General features: G+C 38.8%; 1 long non-coding RNA gene across 1 annotated transcript; it reads left to right on the forward strand.

The window, feature by feature from the left end:
• Positions 1–1823: 1823 nt before the first annotated feature.
• On the forward strand, positions 1824–19876 carry LOC121067660. The gene is made up of 3 exons (XR_005818369.1): positions 1824–2043; positions 13392–13542; positions 19067–19876. It is a non-coding gene; the product is annotated as an uncharacterized LOC121067660 (long non-coding RNA).
• The last annotated feature ends 4725 nt before the right edge of the window (positions 19877–24601 follow it).

Here is a 24601-nt window from a genome sequence, read left to right on the forward strand (position 1 = left end):
TACCGTCTTCAATTTAAAAGTAAGCTGAGCTACTTTCCAAGGACTAGTATTAACTGTCATCCTTCCAAAGATAAAAAAATAAAATAAAGGTACCCTTAAGAATCAAAACTGCCTAGCTACCACCATCCCAAACAATGAATTGGACTCAGCATGCAATACTTAGTAGTTAAATGGCAACTGGTGTTGTCATATCTTATTTCTGAGAAAAACTTGCACAAACACAATTCATTCACTAATACTAATAGATGTTAGATTTTCATTTTAGCAAGGTAAACAGACCCAGATTCCAGTAGTGTTAAAGCAACTCAATTAATCAAGCACTTATCACACTGTTAATCATAAAATAAGGCCTTATTTTTTAAGATGTTAAGAGTATACTTCTCTGCACAAGTACATGATATCTCTGGGAAGCTATGCAGTTATGAATGAACTCATTTAAATAAATATCTGAATATCTGCCATAAGATGTCCCTGTTGAACTTAAAGTCTATAAGATTTTTTTTTTTATTTTTTTTTTTTTAAGACTATGCATATAGGCATTCTTTCAATCATGTTTCAAATACCCTGGAAAGTGAGGCAAAGGTGTTCTGCATTTATTTGAAACAGCTTGACATTTTGATTCACGTTCCTATTTCTCATTGAGGGTCCAGGTAAACTGTATGCCCACGAGCCTTTAGTTCGTACCGCACTCGCCCAAGGGGCCAGCTCTCCTTCATTCAGGGACTAGCTTTGCTCCAGGCAGTATCACAGGCAGAAGTCCCCTAAGTATCAGAAGGAACAGCATGTCCTATTGGCCTTAAATGTATGCATTTAACACCACTACAAGAATACCAGTCATAAATTTCACCTAATGATAGTGATTATTCCTCACCTTTAACACTGAAATATTCTGAACTGCCATACAACCTACTCAGCTGTTAACATTTTAAGTAATTGCTGCACAAATTATTTTTACAGTTCAGGAACAGGTCTTGCAGATCAAGAGCTGTGCAACAGCTTTGCAACACAGAAGATCCTACAGCATAGTAATTTGATTATTTTCTTTTTAATTTAAGAAATTCGAGAACCCCAAAAGGAAATGTTTGCATCTCTTCCTACACAGCCAAAAGAGGGATGCAAACATGCATGCAGTGCAAAAGTGGGCTAGGACAAGACAACAATTTGTTTCCACAGATCTGCAGGCAGTTGTACCTGCTTGTGATTTCAGGTATCATCTAAAACATTGCATCTTTGCTTCCCCACCTGTGTCTTCCAAATACCTATCCTCTGTCTCAAGCTTACAGAGAGTCAAAGAAGTTATGAAATTACTGTGAAGGAGAACGCGGCTTTAAGTCATCCTTCATGTGGCTGAAAGCAGGTGACTCCTAAATAATGCGGCGGATAAAACACTAGGAAGACAACAGTTTTCCTTCATTAATCACAAGATTGTGGTCACTGAAATAGCTTGAAGGACATGGCAAAAAATGAATCGGCTGTTTATTTTAGCACCAGTAAACTATTTTATAACGAATGCAACTTTTTAGACAGTAGCTGAAAAACACTGCAATTACACTTCCACAAAACAACCCTGCACGCCAAGACGAGTGCGGTACTAAACCACAAAAGCCCGTCATTATTTTAAAAGGTACGGAGGGCACACTAGATGACGTTAATTTACTAAATCAAGGACAGCTGAGAAACCACCATCAGAGGGCATCGTTTATAAATGATTTCTCAAATGCGCTGCCACCAAAGTCGCAAGTATTTCCCAACTCCCCGTCCCCCCCTCACCGCGCCGAGCCCCCCCGGCCTGAGGCGGCTCCCCCCTCACTGCCACCTCCCTCCCTCCCCTCGGGGCCCCCAAAACTTCCCGGGGGGCTGCAGGAGGGGGCTGCCCACAGCCCTCTGTGAGAGGGGGCAGCCTTGCAGCTGCCGGGCTGCCTTGTCGCCCTGTTCCCCACCCCGCTGCACCCCGCTCTCCCCTCAGGCAGGCGCCTCCCTCCGGGCAGTGCGGCGGGAGTTGGTGCCGGGACAAGGCGGCGGGGAGCTCGGCTACTTGCCCAGGTGGGGACGAGGAGGCTGCCGGGGCGCTCAAGCGGTGCTGGAGGCGGCTGCTTCCCCGCCACGCTCATCTCCTCCCATGCAGCTGGCTTGGCTCCTCTCAGGCGGGCGGCACGGCGGGACGCGGCGCCTTCAAGCACCGAGATGCGAGCGGCGTGTCCCGGCTTCGCACCGCTCCGCACCGCGGCCCCGGCACGGTGGGCGGGGAGCGGGGGGCTCGCCGAAGGCTGCGAGCCGGGAGAGGAGAGAGGAAGGCGGGAGAGGAGAGAGGAAGGCGGTGGAGGAGCGCTGCCTATTTAACTTCGCTCTTCTCCGGGGGGAAGGCGCCGCCGCTCGGGCTCCCCTCCCCTCTGCGGCCGCATCCCGACAGACGGGACTCTGGGTGCAGCCGGGAGTGCGGCTGTGCTCCTCCCCGGTACGGCACCGGCGGGCTGGGCAGCTTGTGCCCGGGGAGCTTGTGCCCGGGGAGCTTGTGCCCGGGGAACGGCCCAACCTCCTTAATATCTTTATTGATGACTTGGATGAGGGAATTGAGTGCACCCTCAGTAAGTTTGCAGACGACACCGAGTTCGGGGGAAGTGTCGATCTGCCCGAGGGTAGGAAGGCCCTGCAGAGGGACCTGGGCAGGGTGAATCGATGGGCAGAGGGCAATGGGACGAGGTTCAACATGGCTAAGTGCCAGGTCCTGCATTCTGGTCACAACAACGCCATGCAACGCTACAGACTTGGGGCAGAGTGGCTGGAAAGCTGTGGAGAGGAAAAGGATCTGGGGGTGTTGGTCAATGCTCACCCGAACATGAGCCGGCAGTGTGCCCAGGTGGCCAAGAAGGCCAACGGCATCCTGGAATAGTGTAGCCATCAGGACCAGGGAGGTGATTGCCTCCCTGTACTCAGCTCTGGTGAGGCCGCACCTCAAGTACTGTGTTCAGCTTTGGGCCCCTCAGTACAAGAAGGACATCAAGGCCCTGGAACATGTCCAGAGGAGGGCTACAAAGCTGCTGAAGGGCCTGGAACACAAGTCCTGTGAGGAGCGGCTGAGAGAGCTGCGGTTGTTTAGTCTGGAGAAGAGGAGGCTCAGGGGAGACCTTATTGCTCTCTACAGCTACCTGAAAGGAAGGTGTGGGGAGCTGGAGCTTGGCCTCTTCTCCCAGGTAACTAGTGACAGGACTAGAGGGAATGGTCTCAAGTTGTGCCAGAGGAGGTTTAGGTTAGAAAGTAGATGTTTCTTCTCAGAAACAGCAGTCATACATTGGAATGGGTTGCCCAGGGAGGTGGTGGAGTCACTGTCCCTGGAGGTGTTTAAGGAAAGGTTGGACCTGGCGATTAGGGACATGGTTTAGTGAGTGACATTGACAGTAGGGTGATGGTTGGACCAGATGATCTTGAAGGTCTTTTCCAACCTTAATGATTCTGTGATTCTAAGGGGGGTGCTGGGCAGCTGCAGGAGATGGGGTTAGGGGTCTTGCCATGCTGGTGTCAGGGTGCAGGCCCCAGTGACACAGGGCCATCCCACAAGGTGCGCACCCTGATGAAGTCATCTCCAAATCAAAACCAGGAGGGGTTTGACATCCCTCTACTAATCTTGGCACGACCCATGAGGGAAATGTCTGCTCCTCCAAATGTTACCATAGGGTTTTGTTCTTCTGTTCACCTTAGGCCTTCATCTCAGTGTTACCAGCAGCTAAGTTCCTAACCTGGGTAGCCTGGGCCATCAGTTTTGGGAAACTTTTTGTAGACCTGCAGTGCAACACTGAGCCTGGAACTAAGGAGAAGAGGTGCAGTGTGATCCCTGAGACACTAATCTGTTAGTAGGGTCTCTGAAGGGACACAGGGGAAAAGCTCTGCTCCTAACTTTTCCCTTGGTTTACTTAACAAGATTGCAGTTTCACACACGCAACCCTCTGTTTTCTTACCTAACTGTAATTTTGAAAAGACACTCCTTTTCCCTTTTGAAGCTGTTGTTTTGTTGTGCAAGCATGAGAAGCTATCGTGCACAAATATATAAGAAAAAGGGATGAGTGGAGCAAGCCATGTTTTTTCTGAAGTTAATTTTAAGGATGTTCTCTGTCTATTGTTTGCAAAAGTTTTTTTGTTAAAGCAGAGCAGTAGTCAAAGCAGGAATGAAAAGTGCACCTTATTCTCCTTGGAGGTAACTGTACAAAACACTGCTGTGCTTTACTCTGTTAAGAACAGCTCTCTTCCCAAATCCAAAAATACCTGACTTCTTGGAACTACCTATTATCCCAACCAAGTACTGCATGCCATGCTGCATGCCATTTCTGTTTACTGATTCAGCTTTGCACATACCAGAGCCCCACAGAAGATGTGGAGAGGTGGACAAGATGGCAGTTTGCTCTGAGAGGTTATGGGGTTTTGGGTGTTCTCCAGATGTGATCAGGGCTCTCTAGCTGTGCCTGAGTGGGTTTCTTTGCCATGCCCAGAGCCTTGGAGTTTGCCATGCAGCAAGTAGTTGCTGTAATTCTCCTAAACAGGTAGTGCTCATACTCAAGCCAATCTACCCTGTGGGTAAAAAAAAAAAAAAAAAAAAAAAAGCCATTTATCGTACTCCATGCCTGAAGAAAAGTGTGTGACGACAAGCTGGCCATATGAAACTTTAGGGAGTTCAGGCCAGAACCTAACACAACCATATAAACCTGCATGTGTGCAGAGTGTGCTGATGCTGAGAGGTGTGAGTCTTTCTGCTTACAGTGAAAGACCAAGGAAAAAGAACAGCCATGCAGAAGAGCTGCAGCCTGTTTGGGGATGGATTGCCCCAGGCTCCCAGGGCTGGGGATTGAGAGGAAGAAGCAAATAACAGTGGCTGTCCAGATTAACTTGAGAAACATCACACCTAGCCCCTTTGTGGTTGTGCTTTGCAGAAGTCACAGGCAAATCCCATGCACCCAGCATGTTTTGTTGGCATGTACACACCTCTAATAATGTGTGAGTAGGGTATTGGTTATTAATGAAAATGTGCTTAGACAGTTTAGGAAGGATGGAAATTACTAAAGTTTTGCTTCTGTGAAGAGATATGGATATTTGCTAGTATGGATACTAGTTTTGCTCTAGTTACAAACTTGTTATCCTGCCCATATTTTTCATGGTTATTCATGTTCTTTCATAAATGTGGTGCATAAGTGGGGATTAAAAAATAGAGATGCAAGTAAATACAAAGTACATGGCATAGTAGTATTGCAGTGTACAGGAAATATATATATATATATATATATATGGAAAATGACTTACAGAGATAAGTTCATCGTTTTCACAATGTTTCTATTTATCTATAAGCAGTACTCTTTAAATTTTAAACTTTGTCAATTGGATATAATAACCCTTGCACAAATTATATAACTTCCTGAGAAGCTTATCTGAAAACTGACAATTGCATAAATGATTCGTGTAATGCACTGAAAATTGGATAACATCAGACAGCTAAGGAACTACTAATACCATTTTTATTTATTTATTTAATGAATGCACTTCACAAAATTATGTTCTCCTGTAGTATTGCTGTACTGAAAGCAAGTGGGAATACATGATTTGATTGAAGATTAAGAAAAAATAAGTTGTTTTTTTTAATGTTATTTAAGCTAAGCCAATTTGTGATAGTTTGCAAAATTAATTAATTTGAAATAATAAATTTCTTTATTTGCAAGGGACAGTAAGGTTTAATAGTTTACGAAACCTGTAAGCTTTTCAGGAGTTGATGCATCGCTCAGTTTGTTACTAGTGAAAATCTTATATGTGTTTTTCTCTTTCCTCTGTACATAACTTTTCAGTTTCACTGCGTACCCAATCCTTGCTTTTACCATTCCTGAAATACACCTACTGGAAGCTAGCTGTCAGGTAGCTTTTGTAGTGATGACAGGTTTTACTTTTTTTTTTTTCCCCTGGGTTACACTATGTCCTATAATTTGGAATAGGGCAAATATTTAGAAATTTCTAGTCATGGAGATTTTATTTAAAAAAAAAAAAAAAAGAAAATAGTAATAAAGTAATGTTACAAAAAGAGAGAGTAAGTCAAGAGAATGCGAAATATGATTTCAGTAAAACACCATGAGTATAAGTCAAACTCATGATTTATGTTAGATAATGCCTAAAAAGTTTCATTAAGTTTTAACCTGGTTGATAGCAAGATTTCAAATTGTATGTGAAGTTTGAATAAATTCAGAATTCATAAAAACAGATGCAAACTGGTGAATTCAGAAAATACTGCATTACGCATCTGTCTTTATTTCCTTCTGTTTTCATATATATACTTGCATTCATACATAAGTGCATGCACACAGATGCTTGGCTTACAGAATGAAAAATGAAGACTATTTCCATTAAAACAATTAATAATTTATTTTATTATGCCAAATAGATGTCAAGGTTAGAGGCTTTTTAAAGAAAAGTGGATGAAAGTGTATAATTATATTTTTCCAGGAAATGTTGCTAAGTCTTAAAAAGACATTACAAACATTTGTCTGTACATAAACATCCGCACAGCTATTGAGGTCAGGTTGTTGTCTTAATATAAATATGAAAACTTGCAGATGTTCCAGTTACAGGTTTTAGACATTAATATTTGCTGTGTTCTTCAGAAAAAGAAAGAAAGAAAAAAAGGCCTTTCTGTAAAACTTAATTGCTTTCTGAACTTCATTATACTGAATATTGTACTAACAAAATAAATGCTCATTCATTTAATTTTGTGGAGAGAGATCAAACCTATGAGGAAGTAGACCACACTTTTCTGAGGAATGCCAGTTAGAAGTTCCTCACTTAAAAATCACATGTAAAGCAAAGTAAAAATGCCACATGTCTCAAGGAAACTACAGTCTTTGATGGAGAAGTTGCCATTTAGCCACCGGTATTCCCCAGTTTAGGAGAAGGAGTAAGGAAGACTCTACTACACTGAAAATCATCATTAGACCCCTATCGTGATGTACTCTCCACTTTTTTTTTTTTTTTTAAATGGGTGTTCAGCTATTGATTAAGGGACAAATTACAGGGCATAACAACTTGCCAACCCATCAGAGCACAGTAACATGCCAGATATTGCTTAAAATATACAATGATAAATCACTAAAATTTCACAGGTATGTTATTTTGCTTCAAAAGACAAACGCTTCCTTGTTCTCACAAATCTATAATGTGCATCAAATACCCTGTAACTTCCTGTCCCAGAAATTTCCTCAGTTTGTTGAATAGGGTAAGAAACTATAACTGTACATACAACAGCAGCAAAATGGAAAGAGGCAGTAAAATTAGCCATAGCATCCAATGAAAGCAAGATACTGCTGTACTTCAAACAAGCAAATAAAAACTTTCTTTAAACAAGCGTTCACCAAGAAATGGTGGATGAAATAAGCACCTCATGGTTTTACAGCAGTGGGATTGAACTGTGGGCAGGAGAGACGGCAGGGAGATTTTTCCAAACCATCCTGCCCTGCTGCTGACCGACTCCCTTGTTCAGGGGCAGTAGACCTTAGCAGGGCACCCTGCTGCCAAAGGTTGGCTAGGGCAAACTGGTACGATTTTGTCTGTTCCTGCTGAAGGGATGAATATTGACTGCATCAATCAGGAGTTCAGCATCTCAGGCTGTTCAAGAGAGGAATTCATCATTGCTGCCCTGAGCAGGTTATTACAAACGATGATCAAAAATAGGTATCTGAACAACTGGGTATCTGAAAGATGTATTCCCAGCAGGTGTTCAGAGAGAGATATTGGAGTGATCAGTATGTATTCTTACTTCAGAATCAGACAATCTTGATACCTCTGAAAACATCCATGTATACTTCTTTCATTCATCACCAGTGGTGGAATAGCAGGAAGGAGTAAGTGGCAAGCAGGTGGACAAATGGCAAATGTTTTGGGTACTGTAGAACCAAGTGGGATTTCGGTACTAATTCTTGAATCTGTTCTTAAGCACTTTTTTTTACTTGCCTGTCCTTGAAATCTGCCTCGTATTACCAAACGGAGGAGCTGATGTTCTGCAAACTAGTATTTTATGTGTACTCGTTCTCTGCAGATAGCAACATGTCAGGAAGTTCTTTTAAAACTGTGCCAATGTGCAAAAAAAGAAATACAATATCATGCGGCCGAAGAAAGCACAAACAAGTGCTTAGCTTGTGAGAGGGCGATGACCTGAGTTTTGGAAACCTACTTTCACTACGCAGTTTTATCCAGTGATTACCTGGCACAGTTCTGAGAAAAGGCACTAGGACACAGAAATCTTGGAAAGTGTCTATATCACTGGGATAGCATGTGATGCTCCTTCCAGCTTTCCCTTTTGTTCTGGTTTCTGCTCATTACATTTGGCAGCAAATGTATAACCCTAATTGCAAGCTATTTGATGTAGCTTGTTTGTTTATATTCATTATTTATGTTTCAACAGTATTTGACCAATGACTCATATGAGTGTATGCAAATAGCTGAGACTCATTTAATAAGAAAGAAAATGCGTTTTGCAAAGAAAAAAAAATTGATTGTAGGTAGAGGCACAGGTAAGTTATAATCAATGAATAGGGGCAATGTTATGTGGTTTGGGTGACCAATAAATAAACCAGATAGAAACTTCTGAGTAGATAATTCATGGGCTACTTCTGCCAAAAATCCCATAGCCTTGTACATTGGATAATTTTGATACTGATGGAGATTATTTTTATGGGTTTGTTGATTTGTTCATGGGCAATTCATAAACAGAATTAAGAATGCGATACATATCTTGAATTGTTCATGTAGCTGCATGACTATACTATACCTTTGTGAATCAATTTTCAGCTCATTTTCAACTAAGAATTTCAAGTAAGAATTTTACTGCTGATTTTATTGCCTGAAAAATACCAGAAGAGTCTGTATTTAATAGTTCCCATGCAAAATGGAATAGGAAATGAAAGAAAACGTTCATTGCAGTGATAATTTCCCTTTTCTGCTCATCTTTCTACAACAGTGCAAAAATTTGCTACATGTGTTCTGGCGCTGCAAAATACTCCTCTTTTTTTTTTTTTAAATCCAATTTTTCTCTAAGGTTTACAGTTGTATTTATATTTAAGATATTGGGGAAAAATGTCAGACATTCATACCAAATGAATGTTTCCAAAGACATTTAGCTACCTTTATCAAAGAAATTGTATTTTTTTTATTATTATTACATTGTTCAATCATACTCATTGAACGGATGAATAAAATGTTTGGTAAGCCTATTTCCTGTGATTGCACAGTAATTAAACACAAAGATTAAGTGAATGTAAACAAAGGCAACTAGGATTTTTATACATTCTGGGAGCAGCTGATCACAGGCTTTTAAATAAACTTAACAAATAACAAGGACTTTTCAGGAGTTGCCTTGTGGGATCATGTGTTCTGTTTTAACTGCAACAGCAGAGTTGCCTAAGAGTTAGGGAGCTATTGCTCATCTTGCTTTTGCTTTAGTTTAACATTGACTCTGCAACTGTATGGTCTAAATAATGGTCTGGAGATTAAAAAAAAAAAAAAAAAAAAGTGATCATTATCATGGTGTTACTAACCTGAGGAACAATAAGAATAGGCAGGGTGGTCAAAAATACTGTTCAAAAATGTATAAAAAGAACCCTAAGTAGACATAAGAGCAGGGAAAAAAAAAGAAAGATCAGACTTCCTGCAGAGAGCTCAGATCATGGGTGACTTGGTCCAAACATTTTCCCTTACAAAGTGAGGCTGTCAGGATCAATTTTAGGATGCAGAAGGTCATGGGTGGTTAAGCCTAACACTGAGGTAAGGTTAGGTTGCAGAAAGTCAGTATGTAACAACTCAAATTGTAAGATTAATGGGGATTAGCAGTAATTGGATAATTTTGAATACACGTGTTAGTATCATTGTAACTGGATTAATAATATCTTTGTTGTACTAGACTGCCAAGACACTAATTAGACTACTAATAAATTCATTATTCTGCATATGACGGGTGTTCTGTTAAGCCAAAATTGATTGCATGTGGTTTAATGCAACGAAGTGGTGGAATATGACAGCAATGTAAGCAAACCTTTAAGGATTTGCTGAATATCTGAGAGAGAGATTGCCAGGCGAGAACTTTGGGAAGTCTCTGTTTCACTGATTAGGAGAAATAATCAGAAGAACCTATTTGAAGTGTCCTTTGGCCAAGGAGCAGAGTCCTCTGCCTCCATATTAGAGGAGAGAAACTTTGAATTTATAGAGAAGCCAACAAAGAGCAAAGGGCTAAACAAAACCCTATGGCTCTGTTGAGGGAATAAGATGTACAAAAGGGTGAATAAAGCTCAAGGGGATAATCAACCTTACAGAAGAGGGACTAAAACCCTGCAGTTTTTTTGTTTGTTTGCTTGTGTGTGGGTTTGTTTGTTTGTTTCAGAATAATCATTTTTGAGGAATCTGAAAAAACTTCTGGGAGATTCCCTGTCCCTTATACACACAAATGCACACACAGATGACCTGGTTCAGTCCTGACATCAGGGGAGAGGCGTTTTTTCTGGGGAACAGGCCTTTCTCTGAAGTAAGGTAAAGACCGAAAGTCCTGACACACTAGGACAGGAGTTAAGAGAAAGTAAGCAAATAAACAAATCCCCATCCTTTACTAAGATTATTCAGGAGCAGAAGGAAGCTCACCTGCTTTGCTGTAGTAATGCTTAGTCCTCTTTCTCCATTAATCATGACAGAAGAAACGACTGAGATGTTTGATATAATTGTACAGTGAGACCCAAACCCGTTGGACCAGGAATTGTAAAATGACCTCAGTAGCTGACAAGGAGTTTTTGAGCATGCCTTCTTCTGGAACATGGTGATGACGGCTTTAAGCTGGCTACTCTTCTGGCAGCAGTGTCTTTTGAAGATCTGTATCATACACCTCTTGGCTGTGAGTTTCCCTATGTAGTACCTTGTAGCCAATGAACAGTCAGACAAAACCAAACTATTGCAAGGGGAACCTATCTCAGTTCCCATATAACCGAAGAACCATCTTAATCCAAGTAATATTGAAGTGTTTGAAGACTCGAAGTGTTGAAGTGTTCAAAGTGTTATATGGAGAAAATCAGGAACTCAGTATATACTGTACTATATATAGTATAAAGCTGTGCTTTCAGAGCAAGTATATTTATTATTATTTATTTATTTTTATTTTCCCCAGTCCATAAGAACAGAGACTCCCCCAATGATACAAGAACTTTAGCATCATACTAGCAGCAAATATGGGTCTTCTCATAATTTCACGTATTTCGTTCTCATATGGAAACAACAAGAAATGGAGTCTTTGAGGCCTATTGATCAAAGAGATGCTAAACAACTACATTCTCTATTGAGCTGTATCCATTCAGATGTCCTCCCAAGTGACAAGTAATAAAGAACATTATGGACTTCTGGTGTTGGTAAACAGTGAAAGACCCACAACGTGTGGTTCTCCAGTAAGTGGTTCTGTGGTTCTTGTGAAATGCAAGTAGTGGTAGTCATAGAATCATTTAGGTTGGAAAAGACCTCGAAGATCATCTAGTCCAGCGTTTAGCATAACAATGCCAAGTCCACCATTAAACCATGTCACATCTATGCGTTTTTTGAAGACCTCCAGGGATGGTGACTCAACTACTTCCTTGGGCAGCCTGTTCCAATACTTCACAACCCTTTCAGTGAAGAAATTGTTCCTAATATCCAACCTAAACCTCCCCTGATGCAACTTAAGGCCATTTCCTCTTGACTTACCGCTTGGTGCTTGGGCAAAGAGACCGACCCCCACCTCTCTCTAGCCTCCTTTAGTCCAAATGTGATGTCTTCATCTTGTCCAAATATATATTCCATGAGGTTAGCAGCTATCCTCTTAATCTACTCAAATAAACATACTGGTTTCCTATTGAAGACACTAAAATGTTAATAGTAAAAGTATTAATAGTAACTGGGGATGCATAAGTGGAGCTACCAGAATAGTTTTGCATGCAACTTCTATAAAATACTAGGAAGAGCCTTCTCAAATTCACAGAACTTTGTATAAGATCTTGTTCTCAGACTTTGACCATTTCAGGTACAAGACCTGTATCCTGTATGCTGCAACTACGTAGATATCCTGTATAAGGAGCATAAAACCATGTGGGTTTCGTAGATCCCAGCTGGGATCTAAATAGTAGACGTAGGGCTTAGATATAATTTTGAGTGCATCTGGTATTGCAGCAGAAGTTTAAATTCAATCAATGTAAAGAACTATGTCTATAATTCTGTTACTTGTTTCCCCACCACCACCTTTCCATGGTTTCCTTTACAAAACTGGCATATTCAATAAAAGATTTGTTCCATTCAGTTCCTTCAGCTTTTCTTAGCAATTTTTAATGTACTGAAAGACAACAGATAAAACTAGCAACTGATTCAATTGCTACTCTTTCTGTCAGAGGTGAGCTGTTTACTCTGAATTCTTATTAACATTTATGTTCAAGGCAGTGTGCAGTGAGCTTCAGTGAGACGAAGATCCAACTGTAATTGTTATATTTTGTGTAAAAGTGTTGTTATTATTCTGATCAAGTCAGTGGTCTCTTTTTCATAGACTCAGTTGTAATTTTTATTAAGCATGAGACAATTATTTAGGTAAAATAACCTTCATATAATTATAATCTGATGTTTTATATAAATTTTAATTGATCATTCAGGACAACGAGTTCTGATTCTTTTTGCAATTATTGTCCACTTCTGTGGTCTCTTACTTTTATTTTTGAAACCAGTTGGAATTTGTAGAATTAGGCAGATCTGAAATTCAATCCAATTTGATATATATGGATAAGCAATATGCAATAAACAGAAAACTAGAGAGCCGAAGAATTCTCTGCTCACCAAGGATATAACACAAAAGCCATTGTGGATGTTTCATGTAAGAGGATCATTTGGGCAAGAGGAAATTAATATAAATAAGGTTCTTTTTTACTTAGAATTTATCTACTGAAGAGTGAAAGGGGATCATATGGTTTGCCGTTTGTATAGTAAACAAACTGATGGAGAAAAGTTGACAGCACTTTTATTTTTCTTTTGTTTATGTGCTCTTATCAGTCTTCATTCTATTTATTTTTTTCTTCTGCTATGAAAGCCAATTATTTTATTTTTGGTTCTATAAATTAAGGAACTGCTTTAGTCTTCTATTGCAAAGTTTAAAAATGAATAAATGCAGTGATATGTTTACTTGCATTAACATTGTGATGGAAACAGGAAGAGTTTTTTTCAAAAGCTTGGGTGTGTTCTTGGCCTCAATTATAGTACCAGTGATTGTGTCCAAAGAAAAGCAGTGTCAAGAAAGAGGAATCTGAATTAAAAATGAAGTGTCAGGTTTTTTGTTTTTTGTTTTTTTGTTTGTTTTTTTGTTTTGTTTTGTTTTTGAGGAGCTATAGATGTCTGGAAACAGTCTGGGATACTAAATAGTTCAAGAAGATCTACACAGAGACTCACACTGTATATAGTTTGGACTTTTTTCAGAGTGCCACAGTGAAGTTCAGTTCTATGCCCTCACAAAGAAGAATAACAAAAGAGGCTCCAATTCAGGTAGTAATACATAGTTATAGAAGAGTAATCAAATTTCATTTGGAACTGAATTTTTTTTGTCTGTCAAGTATGATACTTCAGTGTCTGTCATTTGTCATTCATGGACAGCAATCATTTACAGCAGAATCCCCCTACAGAAAAATAGAAAACTCAATAAGTGGTAAGGAAAAGAAATATTTTTTTTCCTTTCGAATTTTTAGGGAAAAAAAAATGCTTTTTCTAATTATTATTATTTTATAGGATACCTGCAGTCACAACAAAGTTTCTGATTAAATCTATGATGACGTATTTAAATGTGATTCTAAAATTGCAAGGCTGTATTGAGGAGAAAATGTTGCAATACAGAGAACTAAAGAAGAGTAATGAAGAAATCTTTTCACTTAGGAAAGTGTCATTGACTCTAAGGTGCCATTGGGAGAAGCACTTATTTTCCTCTATTTCCCTATTTTCCATCTATACAATTAGGATAGATGTGTTTTTTTTGTTTTTTGTTTCATTAGAGGAGTATTAGTGTGATAAATAAACTAGGAATTCTGAGGAATAAAACTAGCATCAGGACATAGCTAACAGAATTAGGTCAAGACATTTGTTATATTAATTAGTACAGAAATTAATTTGTTCTGAGGCAGATAGTGCTTGCCATTTTACATTTGTAGTAGAATAGGAAAAAAATAATAGGTTATGTAAAGAGAAAAGACATTAGCGTAGGCTGTATAAAATTAGGGAGAAAAAAACAAACTGCTAAATACGATGAAATACTGAGTAAAGTCATGTGCATCACTCAGAAGCAAAGGATAGATCTATTTACTTTGGGCACATATTGTGTATATGTACCTAATATGGGGAAAAAAAGTGTTTTTCAAGGTGAGAAAGACCTTTCAGTTTTAATAGTCAAGATATACGAGTCCAGAGTTCTACAATGAGCGTAATTTGGTGATAGCACTTGACTGAGAAACTTCCACATCCATCTTGTGTGTGAGACCCTTTGACTTGTGCCAAAGCAATTTTGTTTGTATCGCTGTAGACTGTATCCCTGAACAATTCAATGTTAAAAGCACCTATTAAAGAGGAATGAGCTGCTAGGGGGGCAGATAGAGTAGATACTCTCCAGACTCGGTATTGGTAGTAAATCCCTCGTAAATTAAAACTTCAGACAAATTATTTGAGTATGTCTCAGGAAACAGAAGATTTAAGTGTTGTAAACAAACAAACAAGAACAATAAACAAACATCTCCTAATACTCCATCACTCCTTGAATTTAACAGCTATGAATATACAATCAGTAATGTAATTAGCGTGGTCCAAAAATACGGTGCAGAAGTAGAGAACAGGTGTGAGGACCTTATGCCTGCATAATGCATGTTTCAAGGAGAGTAATTCTAGTCTGGTCTCCTAAGCTGAACACTCCAGCAGTTCGGGTGCATTTGAGAGCACCTTTCAATTTAGTTCCAGCTAACACATCATCTTGAATGAATACACAAAAGTGTTTAAGCACTCCTCGGTGCAGACACAAGGATGGTAAGTCAGAAGATTTACTTTAAATCAGAAGATTTACTTTAAAAGTGAATCCAAACTAAAACTATTTTTTTTTAACTTCGAACTCTCTCCTGAGGAATTATCAAAATATTGCATAATTTGCTTAGAGCTTTCCTCTAAGGTTGGAAGGAAGCTCCACAAGAACAAATCAGGGTGGTGAACAGCACACCAGTGACAACAGTTCATGCTCAGTATAACCTCAACGCAAAGACCTTTGATAAATATAGAATACATTAGTAAAACTCAAGGCTTGCCTGAATATGAATGATGACCTGAAAACCAAGTTTCTGCTCTGCTCTTCAGTAGGAGGAGAATTTAAAGGTGGAGGGGCTGCCTTCTGTCCACTTAACGTTATGATTTTTGACCACAGGCCATAGTCTTGCAGTGACTTTCATAGAAAGAGTGAGATGGACTGATTCTGCTACCCAAAGGTTATAAATATTTGGCAATTTGATGGAAATGCTTGAGGCCAGGTTAATTTGTTTGGGCTATGACTTTTAACCAGGAAAAAGGAAAAGATCTTGAAAAATTGTCTTGAATAATCTTGCTACTCTGTTCTGTAACCTGTATCTGCAATGTGTTTCATTATATACAGGTTTAAAAATATGATATCACACCAAATGAAATAGACATTATCACTCTGAACAAGTGATAAGCCACCTCGTAAAGAACTATGTCTATATAACCTCTTCTCCATACATCTATGCAGTTGGCATAGGATACTGATTAGGCAACATATCTGTCCAGTTTGATTTAGCTGGAATTTACATGAACCACATGTTTATTTGCAGGGAGTCAGTCATCTGCACTTTAAAGAATTTATTCATGCAATGCAGTAATTCATCAACACTTTTTCCTGTCAGTGGGATTTTCCTAATATATTTGTGTAACTGCCAACATCAAAGATTACTCCTGAAATAAAAGATCATCTCATTTCAGAGCAGAAAGAATTAAAACATCAAAGTTTGCTAGTGTTTCAGTAAATTCGTAGTGCCTGACAGAAATGCCTCACTAGGTCAGAATTTTGCAGCTTTTGCAGAAAGGAACAGTTTGCCTTACAGAAATGAGGAATAATTAGTGGTTTCATAATTAATCTATTAGGTAAATATTTTATCCAAAAGAATTGATGTCACCTAAACCAAATGATTTGATATGCTCAAAAAGCATTTGTTTCATTTTAAAATAAGGAGAACTACAAAATACTGTGTAAATCTTTGATCTGAAGTTTGTTTTTTATAGCATAACAGTGGGACTCAGTGCATCCTTTTAAGAGGTTTAAGACACAACATCAAGACATTCCTCTTCCACAGAGGTCAAGTGATTGTGTTTGAAATAAACAAACAAAAATCACAACACTTTTCCTTTACTGTAAAAGCAACTAGCATTATTAAGTTAACTTCTCCATTGTATCTTATCATAACAGGTCAACCCCACACATAAAGTATGGTAAACTGGCTTATGAGGTTTTACCCCAGTTGTTTTTCAGTGTCATTTAAATTGAAGAGCTTCAAAACAAAAATGTTGTGTTTCCCTAACTCTCTTCTTTGTATTGGAAACTGTTCCCATTTGTCAGAGGACCCAACTTGTGCCTCACTGAGATCAGTAAGAAGTAAAAAAATTAAATTCAGGGACAACGATCAGATGATACTCTCATTACTTTAAAATGTTTAGGGGAATCTGATATTTTCCTTCAATATTAGAAACAAATAATATTCAACCATTTCACTAAATTATTCAAACTCATGCACTACAATCAGGTTTTGAAAAGGGCCAAATTTTCAGGTTGCTTCTAATTTGCAAGCGCAGTTTTATGTGTACCATTGATAGCATCTCTGTTTGAATGTGCAAATTATGTTTTGAACTGTGAACTGTTGTCTCTAATTTGTGCTATTAGTGTTTTGAATAAGTGCCTAATCTTGGTCCTCAAAAATATGTCAGGAGCTGTGATTGGAAAGCCAGTGTAGGTATAATGTTATAGATGATACATTGTGCATTAACAGTAGAGCATTTCTTATGATTGCTGCACTGTTATCTTGAAGTAGACCTGCCCTGATTAAAATTAAAAAAAAAAAAAAAAGTACCAAAAGACTGCTCCTCCCTTGAAATTCCAGTGTTGTTTATGAAAAATACTTTTGGGCTTCTGTGCTCATTTGCTGACATTATTGCAGTTCATTGTGTTATAATAGAGTTATAATTTAGATCTAAAATGTAATGACCAGTCATTGTTATTCTGTTCTCTATGTTCTGCCTTAGCTGAAATGGTGTATTAACTAGTATAAACTGAAAAAACAAAGGTGTCTTACAGAAATTTAAAAACTGGAATGAAATTGTATAGGATTAAAACAGTTTGTATATATATATATATATATGTATAAAGCAAGATTTGTTATTGTATTAGCTAGCATAGCTGAATAATAGCCTTTAACAAGATTACTTCTGTTATTTAGTTGGGTAATTTGTATAGAGGCACTATCCAACTAGCTTCCATTGCCTAGCCAGAGGTGTTGACAACAGAAATGCTACCCTGCCAAGGGGTCTGTCCTCTCCATCCTTGGGGCAGGCATGGCACCTTGACATATGCAGGTAGAATAACTGTGATTTTAGCTATAAGTTAAACTGGTAGTAAAGAAAAAAGAATATACATGCAATTTCTGAGCCTTGCAATCTTTCACTATGGCAGAATGCCTTTAAAAAACAGTATCACTTTTGTAGGGGAGAAAGGAAGTGGAAAGCATCAGTTGGTTTTTAGTTGTTTTTTTTTTCTTTCTTTCTTTTTACACGGGATATTGCCTCTGCTTCTGTTACTGCTGATAATACTTCATCTTTCTGGCAGCATAATAACATTTCTCTCAGTGATATAACAAGCAAAGATGCTTAACAATGAACATAGTATCAGGCAGTGACAAGAATTTTAGGCCTCTATATTTGCAGGCTTGTAGTCATATTAAATGTAACTCATTTGGTGGATTTAGAATTAGTTAAAATCTTGTAAAAACAGTCACCCAAACTAAAAACCATTTGTTTTTCTCTACCTTCAACATTCTCTCCAGTGTAGCAAAAAGTATATATATATATTTTGTCTGAGAAGATTTGCAGGGAGTTTATTTTTCCCCATTGGTACACAGAGGCTCAAGTAAACAGCATCTGTAATATCTGACCTTCTGTGCACAGATTTCCCAGTGTGCCCTGAACAAACAGAAAAATCCAACCCTTTTGTATTTCGATCCCTTGACATACAGGGATATGCTGTAAGGCACTCAAGATCAAAATATTTAAATAAATTCTGTTGATTTGAAAATTAAACAATAGAAGTAAAATCCATGGATTTTTCTTACACTTTCAGAATTTGTAATATATTTCAGAAAGGTCTGCTCAAAATCAATTTCTCATTGCAGAAAGCAGTAACTGCAATATAGTCTCAAAGCACATATTTCAGTTGTCCATCACTTTCCTTAGCTTCAAACTTTGAGGAACAGTTTTTTAGACCTAATCTCTTCCCACAGGTTTGTTCTTTCTCTTTAAACATAAATTCACCATTTTTAGAACACCATGAAAAAGGAGAGTGAAATATGCTTCTCTCACAGTAAAAGAAAAAAAAAAGTTGCAATTTTTTTAACAGCACCACTGTCACTGCTGCTGGTTTCAACTGCTGAAACTTGGCATGGAAAGACCTTTTGCTCTTGAGAAGAGCCTCTGATTGTTCTTGCAAGCGTTTGTTTTGAGTTGACCAAGTTGTGAGAGTTTACAAATAACATGCTGGTTACGTGCGACAGGTTTACTTTCTATATGTTTGCTAAGTTTGTAATACATGGAGTTAATCTCCTATACTGCAGAATGAAATGTATCCTGCAGCTGCACAGATCTGGGAAAAAACTTCAGCAGGAGTCCTGCTGTGGGTAGCATATGACAGAGAAAATCCAGTTACTGCAATGCATACTGTGAGGTCTGCAGCAACTGAGTCAAAAGCTTCCTTTTTCCTTCTTTCCAGGAAACATCAAAACTTGCAGAGCTCTCATTCTGCTCCCTACTCTTCTCGTGTAGTTTGGGAGTCCTGTGGAAGAGAACTCTTCTGGTGACCCTTTGCTCAATGGAAATAGCTTCTGTTCTTACGGCACGAGAGCCTGGGCCCTTCAAGAAGATGCCTCCCAGCTTGACAGCTGCCTGCAAGGATGCCCTCACAGGCCAAGGCTGGGCACCTATTTCAGATAAATAGAAGTATCTGCCTAAATATAGGCTTCCTTCAAAACTATGTGCATTCTGTGATACCAAGTGTGTTTCTGAGACGATATTCAATGTATATTGCAGTAATATCTGATGAAAGGGGGCAGAAAATAATGCAGAAATCCTAGTACTAATGAGAGTTTACCAGTAATTTGGGATTCTTCTTAACAGTTTGTTTGGCAAGATTTCTATATCAAAATTTCATTTTTTTGACACACCTTGACTGGAATTAATTTCTTATGTGTCTGTGGTATTGTAAGACAGTTGAAATATTTCTGCAAAAACACATACAAAAATTTCAAGCAGCTGTTTGAATGTGTGCCTTGTTAAAACAGTTTTAGATGTGCTCTTACTATTCTTTCAGTGACAGGAAATGTTTAAGGAATGAGGTTTAGAAAGAATGAGAACATGCATGGAATGTATTAGAAAAATGGAAAATTTTAAATGTAGAATCCATTGACCACTTCTCAATGAAAAATGCTGCATGTAAATTATAAACAATGTGCTGATATTTACTAAATCATAAAATTATGTTTCATAGAATATCTAAGTTGGAAGGGACCCACAAGAATCATTGAGTACAACTTCTGGGTCCCAGAAGGACCACCCAAAAAAAAAAAAAAAATCAGACCATGTGTCTGAGAGTGTTGTCCCAATATTTCTAGAACTCCAGCAGACTCAGTGCTGTGACCATTTCCCTGGGGAGCCTGTCTGAGTGCCCAATAGCCCTCTCAGTGAAAAACCTTTTCATGATATTCAGCCTGACCCTCCCCTGCCCCAGCTCCATGCCGTTCCCTCGGGTCCTGTCGCTGTCCCCGGAGAGCAGAGCTCAGCGCCTGCCCCTCCGCTCCCCTCATGAGGGAGCTGCAGGCCGCCATGAGGCCTCCCTGTCTCCTCTTCTCTGGGCTGAACAAACCAAGTGACTTCAGAAGCTCCTCATACGTCTTCCCCTCCAGACCCTTTAACATCTTTGTTGCCCTCCTTTGGACACTCTCTAACAGTTTTATCCTTCTTATACCATGGTGCCCAAAACTGCACAGAGTGCTTAAGGTGAGGCCACACCAGCACAGAGCAGAGCAGGACCATCCCTTCCCTTGACTGGCTATCAAAGCTGTGCCTGATGCACCCCAGGGTACAGTTGGCCCTCCTGGCTGCCAAGGCACGCTGCTGGCTCATGTTCAGCTTGCTGTCCACCAAAACCCTCAGATCCCTTTCTGTGGTGCTGCTCTCCAGCATGTCGTCCCCCAGTCTGTACGCATAAGCAGGGTTGCCCCTTCCCAGGTGCGGAATCCAGCACTTACTCTTGTTAAACTTCATGCGGTTGGTGATTGCCCAGCTCTCTTAGTTGTCCAGATCTCTCTGCAAGGCCACATCACCTTCAACAGAGTCAACAGCTCCACCCAATTTGGTATCATCCATGAACTTGCTCAAAAAACCTTCAGATCCTTCATCCAAATCATTTATGAAAATGAGGACTGATCCTAAAATGAAGTCCTGGGGAACCCCACTAGTGACAGGTTGCCAGACTGATGTAACCCCATTTACAAGAACCCTCTGGGCCCAACCCATCAGCCAATTGTTCACTCATCTTATTATGCTTTTATCTAACTGTATTCTTGTCATTTTGTCCAGAAGGATACTGTGAGAGTCAGTATTGAAAACTTTACTGAAATCCATAGTGATTACATCAACAAGCTTCCTTGGTCAACTGGCTGGGTGATCTCGTCATAGAAGGAAATTAAGTTTTTAGACATGACCTTCCCCTAGTTGACCTTCCCCAGAACCCATGTTGGCTCTGACCAATGCTTGCATTGTTCTTTAAATGCTTTTCTTTAACTCCCAGAATAATCTTCTCCATAATTTTACCAGGCACTGAAGTGAGACTGACAGGCCTGTAATTGCCAGGATCTGTTTGATCATTCTAATTTTGAAAGTCGCATTAAGTGCAGCATTTACAGTAAAGGAATGAAACACTTGTAAACACTTCATCATTAAAAGTGTAGGTTTTTAATTTTAACTTTTGTAATTGGAGTAATCTTTTTTAATTCGAGCTTTCATGCAGTTCAAAGTACAGAGACTTTCCACAATGTAATTTAGACCAATCTGGATATTTTGATGTTGTTTTTTATTATTTGTATTATGGTAGTGTATTGATGCTTATTCTCTACACAAATATGTTTTAATACGCATGGCATTGGAAAATGCTGCTCTTAGAAGGGGCAGATAGACTTGCTAGGAAAAGTCTTGGAAGACAGAACTTTCAGTAAGCTCTTAATTGACTTAGGATAAAAAGTCCATTAACACTGAAAGGCTTATGCATTTCTGGAAATTACATATGTGGCAATTTCCCTAAGGTTACACAGAGGGATAAAAGAGTTGTGAAGAGTACCCAAGCCTTCTAACAGACATTACAGTGATGACTTGACTAGAAAACTATTCAAATAATTCACATAATGCATCATTGGTATGATATTAGCTATCCTTATCTCCATCTTTCTTGTCCACATGACCTATAAAGTCACAAAGATCTTGTGTAGAAGCTGCTAGAAGACAGTATTCCCAGATAATCCTTCAACATAAATTCATTTGGGTTTATGGCAGCTTTGTACACAATGGGAATAGGTAAAGCAGTTTCTATATTTCTAACCTATAATCCAATTCTGTACCAAACAATGAGGGGCTCTCTGCAGTTCTTTTAGCCGCTGGAGAGAATAAACCAGCAATCCAAAGGTTTTGCATTGTCGTAGTATTGCTTCTTCTATCATAACACACGTAACATATGCATTTATACAAATCAGCTATTGAACTGAGGTGACTGCAAACAGCAAACATTTCAGGCATCCATGCTAATATACCAAGGGCTGCTTCTCAGAGGGAACTGTCTACAAAATTAGCTCCAGAGAGCGTAAGGCAAAGATGAAACTAAATCTTGGAGGTATCAGCTCCTCCCTGTGTAAAATACATCAGAAAGCTAACAAAATCATTCTTAAAGGATTAAGTAGCATCATAACTTGTAAAACTCTGTGATTAGAAGTTCTTGATAAAGCCTATTGTAACAGAACATTTCAATAGATAAGGAGAATATTATGATCTGAAACTAATAAAAAATTTTATTTGAAGAAGTGATTTAAATACACTATCAGTTTTAATACAAGATAATAGGGTCAAATATTTCAATGAGTCTCATGTAGAGAAGTGTTTTCATGTAGAGATAATCATCATAAATAGAAGAAATACAGAAGCAGAAACAATAAAAATCACCAAAATAACCTATAAAGAGTAAACGTAAAGCACTATCAATATGAATTGATTTTAACTTCAGTGTCTCAGCAAAGGGATGTCTTTACTTATACCGGGATAGGTGCCATGCAAGAGATTATTGCTCTTTCTCACACTGGCTCACAGTCAGACTTGTGGAGGCTATCATAATGTTCAGCATACTACAAGGTTTAAGATAAGAAAAAAAATGAGGAAAGTGAGATTAGCACCATGAAGAACCTTCATGTTTTAGTTTTATAACAGTAATGCAGCAAGAGGAATCATGAAATCCCCAGAGAATATGCAAGAAGAGGAAAACAGAATGAATTAGGAAAGATGAGATGTAATTACTGCTGCTCTCTGACCAGACTATATTTGTAATCCTGTGAAAGTAAACAGGTTTGTAGGTGACCTTTTGGCAAAGCAGCTAATGGAACACACAAACAGCAGACGGAGAAGTGTAAGGAGTTTAAGAACACTGAGATTCTAAATTAAATCCTTTGCTATTACTTTGGACATGACTAGGAAATGAAAAATATTTTTGAGATAATCCATTTAATTGTTTGTAATTCAAGAACTCTTAAATATGTCAACAACAACGAAAAGAAGCACCCATCAGAGACTACATGAATGTTTTTGGCTGTTTATTTTTAAATGTGACTGCTATTTATGAGGGTTCTTAAGACTGCAACAGACCCATCAGTCATTGAATTCAGTTTCCTTCTGCTATAGTAAATAAAATCACATAGGCAGTTTTATTTTTAAAAAAAATGTCATTTTGAAAATGACAGCAAGCTTGATAGGCTTGAAAGAAGTACACAGACACTATCTCTCAGGTCCTTTCAAACTGCTGAGCTGTCCTCTACCTTCTCTGTCCCCAGGATTGCTCTAATCTCTTATAGCTCCTCATGGTGGAAAAAGAAAATTGTCATAAATTCAGTTTAAGTATCAGATTAGAACCACTGGGTAACAAAATACAAGCGCCACTTAGCTAAAATATGCATTATTAGACCTTAAACAGAAGAAACCAAGGGACAGTTTATAAAATCCATGATATACAGGTTGTAAACCTATACAGTTCAATGGCACCTTTTAATTTTGTGTTGCACTGGAACTACTAAGAGATGCAAATTTCAACATCAGTGTAAAATGTTTGAAAGTTCAAAGCCTGTTGAAAGTTCAAAGCTGAGTATAACCCTATGTGGATGTTTCACTTGATATTTTTGATTATGCTCATGGTTGTTTTGTACCTCTTATTAGTTACAAGAATTTTAAAATCCAGGGATGCAGTCATTCTTTAAAAATATATATGACTGAAATGTTATTCTCTAAATTGACTCATTCACTGTGGATTAGGTACAACTAAGGAGTCTGGAGTGCTCAGGATTTCTAACTTCAGAGTGTTAACTGATGACAGCAGGACTAGCCTCTAATAACATTTTTCCTTTATCAGCATCTTTCAGTCATTAAGCTGTTATTAATAAAATCAAGCTGTTCTTATTAGTAGCAGGCAGCTACTCACACAATACCTGTGCTTCTTCACTGGGGTAGGTCGCTGGCACACATAGACATGCTCTCAGCTGCTTGCTGGTGCATGGCTGAGACAGCAGCTCCAGCTATTTGCTCAGAAGCACAGAGTTAAGTTATTATTCTGTAGCAGATACCAGAAAACAGCCTTAGTAATGCAAAACCACCTCTCAATCATAAAGTTATCTCTCATGAAAGAAAGATGGAAGCCTACACTTTCCTATTCATATATGCAGTGTATATGTGTACTGCCATCTATTACCAAGACAAATGCCTGATCACAGCTAGATGTATGATGGTATCTTTCACAGTCAATATTATACAATGGAAGATTAGTGATCCAGCAACCATACACTATATCAGCTGGCCCAAATTCATTTTTCCTCCAAAACCTATGTAGCAGTTATAATGCTTTTAGCTTTGGAAGTGTTATAGCATGGCTGCAGGATCCTGAGCACCAACAGGTTTTCCCTATTGATCTTCCCCCTGGTGATCTGGACACAATCATTGTGCTGTG

This window comes from Cygnus olor, chromosome 3 (assembly GCF_009769625.2).
Source record: "Cygnus olor isolate bCygOlo1 chromosome 3, bCygOlo1.pri.v2, whole genome shotgun sequence".
In the NCBI taxonomy this organism is placed as follows: Eukaryota; Metazoa; Chordata; class Aves; order Anseriformes; family Anatidae; genus Cygnus; species Cygnus olor.